Source organism: Oratosquilla oratoria, chromosome 1, assembly GCF_046742065.1.
Source record: "Oratosquilla oratoria isolate Oo_2021 chromosome 1, ASM4674206v1, whole genome shotgun sequence".
Classification (NCBI taxonomy): Eukaryota; Metazoa; Arthropoda; class Malacostraca; order Stomatopoda; family Squillidae; genus Oratosquilla; species Oratosquilla oratoria.
This window is the reverse complement of record NC_134777.1, coordinates 121,604,128-121,611,627: the sequence shown is the minus strand read 5'-3', so window position 1 is coordinate 121,611,627 and position 7,500 is coordinate 121,604,128.

The window sequence follows — 7,500 nt, the reverse complement described above, 5'->3', positions numbered from 1 at the left end:
AATAATTCCTCTGTCATTGTAACATATGAGTTCCTTTGCACTCGGAAAGGTATGCAAGCGTACATATACCCCACTTCCAGCCCTGTAGCAACATTATTTTGAAAAAGCTTGCAGCGAAACTAGTCAAGAATATAACTCTGAATAAGACTCCAGTCTTTCCTCTTCCCACCCACTTCAACTTGTCATAATGTCTCAATATATATATATATATATATATATATATATATATACATATTTATGCACAATTAAACATATTTTGCACAACATTGTGCAAACCATGATTTTGTTTTAATTTATTTTGTCTTATTTGTGTTTTTTGTATTTTACGCTTTTTTTTTATCTATTTTGCTTGCTTTGTCTAATTCGTCATATTTTACTTATGAGTATCTTCCATTTTTTTTTTTATATATATATTTTTTATTTACAAGCCCACTGGCTGCGCCAGTCCCGGCTACGCCGGGGGTCTTGGCCTGCGGCGCAGCCCTTTGTTATACCTCTAAACGGTTTAAAATGCACACTTTGTTCTACCTCTTGAATGTGTTTGAAATAAAAGAAGGTTTTATCATTTTAACTTTTATTTACATCAGAAACTTTAGTTTCGTCTATAATTTGTTTACTGCTTTGAGGCGAAGGAGATGAGACATCCTCGACGTCGCTCTTTTCTATTCCATTGTCAACTTTCTTCTTTTTTCGAGGCGGAGACGATGCAATATCTTCGTCGTCGCTTTGCCGCTTGACCGTTTCCTTGATTTCCTCCATTTTCTTAGTCATCTCTTCTTTTAGACCCATAATTAATTCTTCCATTTTTTTCGTGACAGGATTTTCAGCTTCATTACTACTGTTAATTTCTTCTTCATTGTAAACGTTTTCTACGAAGGCAAAATCAGGTAAGATCATCTTGACGGCGTCTTCTTCTGAAATGTTATAAGCGTCCTTTGGTATTGGAACTACACCTAATTCGGGTTCTTCTTCAGCTATGGGGATAAGTTCTTCAGTTTCTTCGCCTGTTACTGCAGAAGCAGGAGGTGACGCTTGAATGTTCACTACGCTACCCGAGAAAAGTTCTTTATATACACAGTTCGTGGCAGGTCTTAACCGGTATTCTTTATTTACTTTATGCCAGCCAGTTTAGACGAACAAAAAATTCCACGACGTTACTCTTGAACAGGCGACATAGAATTGACCATGAGCGAAACACTGAACTGTATCCAAGAGTATTCCACACCGTTCGAACGTTTGCCCTTGTGACTTGTTTATTGTCATCGCGTAACTTAATTTGACTGGAAATTGTTTTCTTTTGAAGCTAACTGGAGTGTCTTGAGCTTCTAACGTTATTTTAGGGATCATAACCTGTTCACCGCGATAATTACCCCCTAAAATTTTATTAACTATAATATTCTTCTTCAGATTAGTAACTAAAAGCCTCGTTCCGTTGCACAGTTTCGGAGGGCAAATGTTTCTAACAACCATCACTACACTTCCAATTTTCACTTGAAGTCGATGAGGAGGTAGAGAAGGACTTATCATGGCATTAAATACCGAAGTTTGAATATCGGTCCCTTCTTCCACTGCTCTATCAGTACTGTAATAAATTACTTCTTTTTCCTTTGATTTGTCATAGATCATGAGATTCACACTGTCAACATCGTCGTTTGTAGGTGATATTATAGCTCGTTGTTCAAAATATGAAACGTTGAGATGGTTGTCTTCCAAGTCCCCGTAGATACTATTTATCAATTCTTCACGGGATTTTACTTGAACACCAAAACCTTCCTCAAGTTCCAAAGGCCCGTCATTTTGTGATCCGATTTCTAACAATTTTTGTGCAAATTTAATGTTGTTTGTATAATTTTTCTTGAGGCATACGTTCTCGGTTAATTCCAGTTTTGTTATATCACCCCACATGTAACTCGATTTGATACAGTATTCGAGTTCATCGTTCTTACCGCCACCACGTATAACGGGTAAAATTTGTCGGAAATCTCCAGCACAAACAAAAACTTTTCCTCCCATAAACTTATCATTTTTTGAAGAATATCCCTCAACGTTATATCGAGTACGGTCACCGTATTCTTCTTTGCCATTACGACTTCGTCCCACACAAAGACGCCATCTCTAACAACTTTGCAAGTTCACTTATCTTCTTGATTACGCATGCATACATACATACATACATACAAACATACATGCATACATACAAACATACATGCATACATACATACATACATACATTCATACATACATACATACATACATACATACATATATCTATGTTCTAAAAAAGAATTTGTTGTCGAAATGGTCGGACTGGCAGTTCCGCCGAAAAGAGGACATCGCCGGGTTTAGTTGTCATAGTAATATGGCAGCGTAACGTCTTCTAGGAATAAACGCTGGCCTCTGTTTGGCCAAGAGAGTGGTAACGTCAAGGAAACGGAGACGACTGATTGGCGAAGAGCGGTGACGTCTCGACAACGGAGACGACTGATTGGCTAAGAGCGAGACGTTCGTAAGCCCCCGAGGAAGCCTCTGGAAACACCCGGGGAGAACTTTGGGAGACCCTGGATAGTCACTCGGGTACCTCTGAGAATCCCTGTAGGGATTCTCTGTGAAACCCTCAAGGAACTCCTGAGAAGCCCATTAAGAACCCCCTGGAACATCAAGGGGAGCACTTGTGGAGCCCTTGAGGTGCACTCTGGAAACTCCTGGGGAGTCCCTGTGGAACCCCTTGGAATCTCTCAGGGGAGCCCCTGGTACTAATAAAAGAATTCCTGTAATCGGACCGGAAACCGGAAATCCCTCAAGGGGACACGTCCCCTCCGGCCCCGGTTGTGTGAGTCGTCCCTTGATATCACGTCGGGCCCTGCCAAAAAAATCGAATAGACCTTTACTCTCGGACAGGGGTCAGCGTGTCCGCATTCCGCCGGGTTCTGACGGATTGGGAAAACCGATCGGGTCACAGGTTTTTAGTAATACTGATTTCCATGTAATAATAGCCACATCCTGGCCAAACTGTCCAAAAGGACGGTTTTTATGTAAAAATCATCATCATCATCATCAAATGACACGAATGAACGAAAAACGCATCGATTGAAATTATTGTTTCAACATTTTCTTACCATTACTATTAAGCCAATTACCATGTTGCCATATTACCAATTTCTAATGAAGACGAAATAGATATTTCATTATTTTCTAACTTTTCAATTTTCATTAATCATTTTTCCGTAGCTTTTTATTTTCAAACATTTTCATTATTTCTATTTCCAATTTCAAATTTTCATTTTTCTTATTTTCTTCAATTTTTCATTGTTTTTTTCATTCGTGGTCGCCAACCACGTTGCCTCAATTCCAAAATGTCGATTAGGAGATACCTTAATCGACTTTGAGTCAGCTTCTGGTCAACAATTTCTCTGATGCCAGAAAATATTTCCTTGACTGCTCGTGTGCCAATTTCAGAATGTTTGGCTGTTTGTTCCAGTTTTTCGCCGGCGTGTTCAAGCAGCGTGCAAATGGCTTCTACTGCCGTCTCATCCCTTTTCTGTAAGAGAGAATGAAGACATGCCGCTATTCTTCGCACTTGGAGGATTCCATCGAGCGTAAGGCTCGCCAAAAACGCGCATAATGCGACGTAATTTTTCCTTTTTAAAAGCTTTTTAAGCTGTTGGTCCTCATGCTCTTCGCGAGACAAGGTTTTTTCATTTACCTTTTCGGACTCATGATGAGCAGGTCCCGCCTCCGTGTGCGCTTCGAACATGGCTTGGCACTGTCGGATTAACATGATCTTAAAGGCCTCTGCGCTGTTCTTTTCCAACTTCTCCAACAGCATTCTACAGAGCCTCGAATACGTCCTGGCATAGCATTTCTGTCGCGTGGCGAATTCTATTATCATGCCAGCCGCGTTTCCTGCCATGGAGGGATTTTGGGCGGTGAGAGATAATATTTGCACCGAGATTTTGTCAAAGTTCTTCTGTGACACTTTGTTTAAAAGGGATTTGAGGGCTCCCTTGCTGCCCGAGGACTCTTTCTCCAAATGGGGTTGTTGCCTCTGACGCGGGGAAGATGCCGGGTCACTGTGGCGTTTGTGCCAGTCACGAGGCGTGGGAATGACCCGGGGGCTATTTGTGGGGCTGCGTAGCCCATCAGGATCCTGCAGCGGCGAGCCTCCTGCGGCAATGTCCCTGTAGGACCTCTTTACGGGCTCTTGAGGCTTTCCTTCTCTTATACTTTCTGTTGTTTCCCTCTGTTTTTCTTCTTCATTTTCTGTATTTCTTACTTTCTTGTCTCTTTCATTTCTACTATTTCTTTCTTCTATACATATTTCACTGTCATCCTCTTTGTTTTCTATTTCACTTTCCATATTATCCATATTATTTCTTGCACTTTCAATATTTCTCACTTTTTGATTCTCTTGGCTCATGGTATTGCTTCCATTACTGATTATGTTATTTCCATTATTAACATTTGTATCAATAACATCTTTTTCTTTTTTTTCAGGAACTCCTGATGACTGGCTTTTCGCTGCCGCTGGCCTCCGATTGTGGATCCGTCCCTGCTTGTTGGAAAGAAACTCGACCAAGTCTTTTGGCAGTGGCTCCACTAAGGTTTCAACACTATACAGTTTATATCTATGAACTCTTATGTAAGTGTTGCCAGTCTTATCTCTCGCGAATTCTGTTTTTTCTAAGAATCTATCGCCTTCGCAAAGGCCAGCGAGGCCGAAGAAGTCCCCTTCCTTTTGGAAACTCATTAGACCAGTCACATCAGTCGAAACCCACTGGGCCCCTGACCAAGCATATTTTGCTGTGATGAACAAAAATTAGATGAACATGAACATGACCTCGGGCGTCTTACCTTTTCTGTAAAGAATTTTGAGTTGGTAATGTCTAAATATTCTTTAACTATTTATTAATGAATGTTGGTATAAAAATGAATTGAAGATATATGTAACTGAACTAACATCTTTCAGTCATTGTCTGGAAAAAATCAATATTCATGACTAATTACAAAGCAAACTATATATATATATATATATATATATATATATATATATATATATATATATATATATATATATATATATAATGAGAAAAATGGAAAATCTCAGTAAGAAGATTAATCAGCGCCAAAATGCTGTCGTGTTTAACACAGTGTGTATTAGTGAGAATCTGCAACCGAAATATGCAATATATATATATATTGCACCTCAACATATATATACATACACATATATATATATACATATACATATATATATATATATATATATATATATATATATATGTATATATATACAGAAGACCCTACTGCGCATGCGTGAGCGGCCCATGTGACAACTCAGTTACTGGGCAGATATAGTTGAGTGAGGGTGTTAACTATGAGCAGATGGAATTTCGTGCTAAAACTTCAGAGGACATACTTCAAGCTGCTACAAATGACTCATGTTTCCCGAAACAAGTAATAACTTGAGAGAAGTTCTGGGTCTACGGCACTGACCCAATCTAGCCAATCGAAGTCACCTGGGTCACTGTGACGTTCGAACAGTACACCTTTACTCAACAGTGTCTGGCAGTAGTGTCTTCTGCATATACATAGAAATATTATATATATATATATATATATATATATATATATATATATATATATATACACACACACACAATATATATATATATATATATATATATATATATATATATATATATATAAACACACACACACACACACACACACACTTTCGTGGGATTCACGGCGTGGGTTGGAACTCCGGAAAAAAACGCATTTTTCGTGGATCTCAACTACGAGGAAGTACCTTATTGTATTTGTAGGGAAGGGGAAATCTCGTGGTGTAGTAACAAGGTAATGGAAGGGGAGAAGGGGAGGGATTACTGAGGGAAATGGAAGAAAATGAAGAGGGAGACGAACGGGGTCCCCCTGACAGCAGGAAAAATGTAAACAAAAGATCAGCTGACGACACTGGGGAAATCGAAAATATCAGTAAAAACATTAAGATTAGAAATATAGATAAGATCAGCACAATGGAAGGTGAAGAAAATAATTTCCAGGGATTTAATGAGGGGGTGGGAGGATACCAACCTCCCCCGATTGGCAAGACTAGAGGAAAAACTTGAACAAATGACCGAACATTGTAAGAAGAGGTTCGGTAACGTAGCAAAGATTGCGCAAAGAGTTGAAAAACTGGAAGAACTTGAGAAGGTGAACAAAAACTTAACTAAAGAAATAGAAGATTTAAAAAGGCAGTTAAAAGAAGTAAAAGAGGAGAATGAGGAATTAAGAGGAATAATAAAGACAATAAAGAGGCCATAGCAAAAGAAGCACAGGGTTGGAAAAAAGATCCAAGAAAACAGTAGAGTTGCATTTACTGACATAATTAAACAGCAAATGAAAGAACAAACTGAAGACTCAGTTATTAAAGTGATGAGACAGAAGGAGAATATAGTAAGAGACTTAGCAGATAAAAAGAAATGTATAATTATATTAGGAATGGAAGAGAAGTATAACCCAAATAGAACCATAAGAATGAATGAGGAAAAAGAAAAAGTAAGCAGTTTACTAGAATTAGTTCAGGAAGATGAACCTGAAATCATGAAACAAATTGAAGAGATGTATAGACTCGGGAAGTATAGTACAGATAAGTCCAGACCAATTAAGATTAAATTCAGGTCACAAACGACGGCAGAGAATATCTTAGCAAAAACAGGGAAACTAGCAACAAGTGAACAATATAAAAAGGTATGGATAAAAAGAGAAATGAATAAAGAGGAAAGAGGAGGAAAAAATGAAAAGACATGAAGCTAAGGAAAAAAAAAACGAGAGGAGAACAGAGTCAAAAAGAGAAATTCTATTGGCGAGTAGTGAATATGAAAATAAGGAAATACGACATACTAGAGAAAAACAAAAGGGAAACAGAGAATACAATGGAAGTGGCAGAAAACTAAAAGTGTCTTACACAAATATAGATGGATTAATAACAGGAATGAATGAGCTGAATGATTATCTGAAGGAAAAAGTACCGGACATAATGGGAATTGTAGAAACGAAATTAAAAGGTCCACTACCACCCAACAGTGTAGGCAATAATGCATATAATTATTGGATTAGAAAGAGAGAGACAAAACAAGGGGGTGGAGTTATGTTCCTGACTAAGAAGGATATAAACGTGAGGTGTGTCACATATGGAAAGAATACAGTAGAGATGATTATGATAGAAGTAGAAGACAGAGATAAGAAGAGCAGAAAGTTTGTGATAAATTATGTGCTGCGCAATCTTTGCTATGTTACCGAACCTACTCTTCCAATGTTCGGTCATTTTTTCAAGTTTTTCCTCTAGTCTTGCTAATCGGGGGAGGTTGGTATACCCCCCCCCCTCATTAAATCCCTGGAAATTATTATCTTCACCTTCCATTGTGCTGCTCTTATCTATATTTCCAATCTTGACATTTTTGTTAATCCCTTCTTCTCCAAAATCATCCTCAGTCCTCC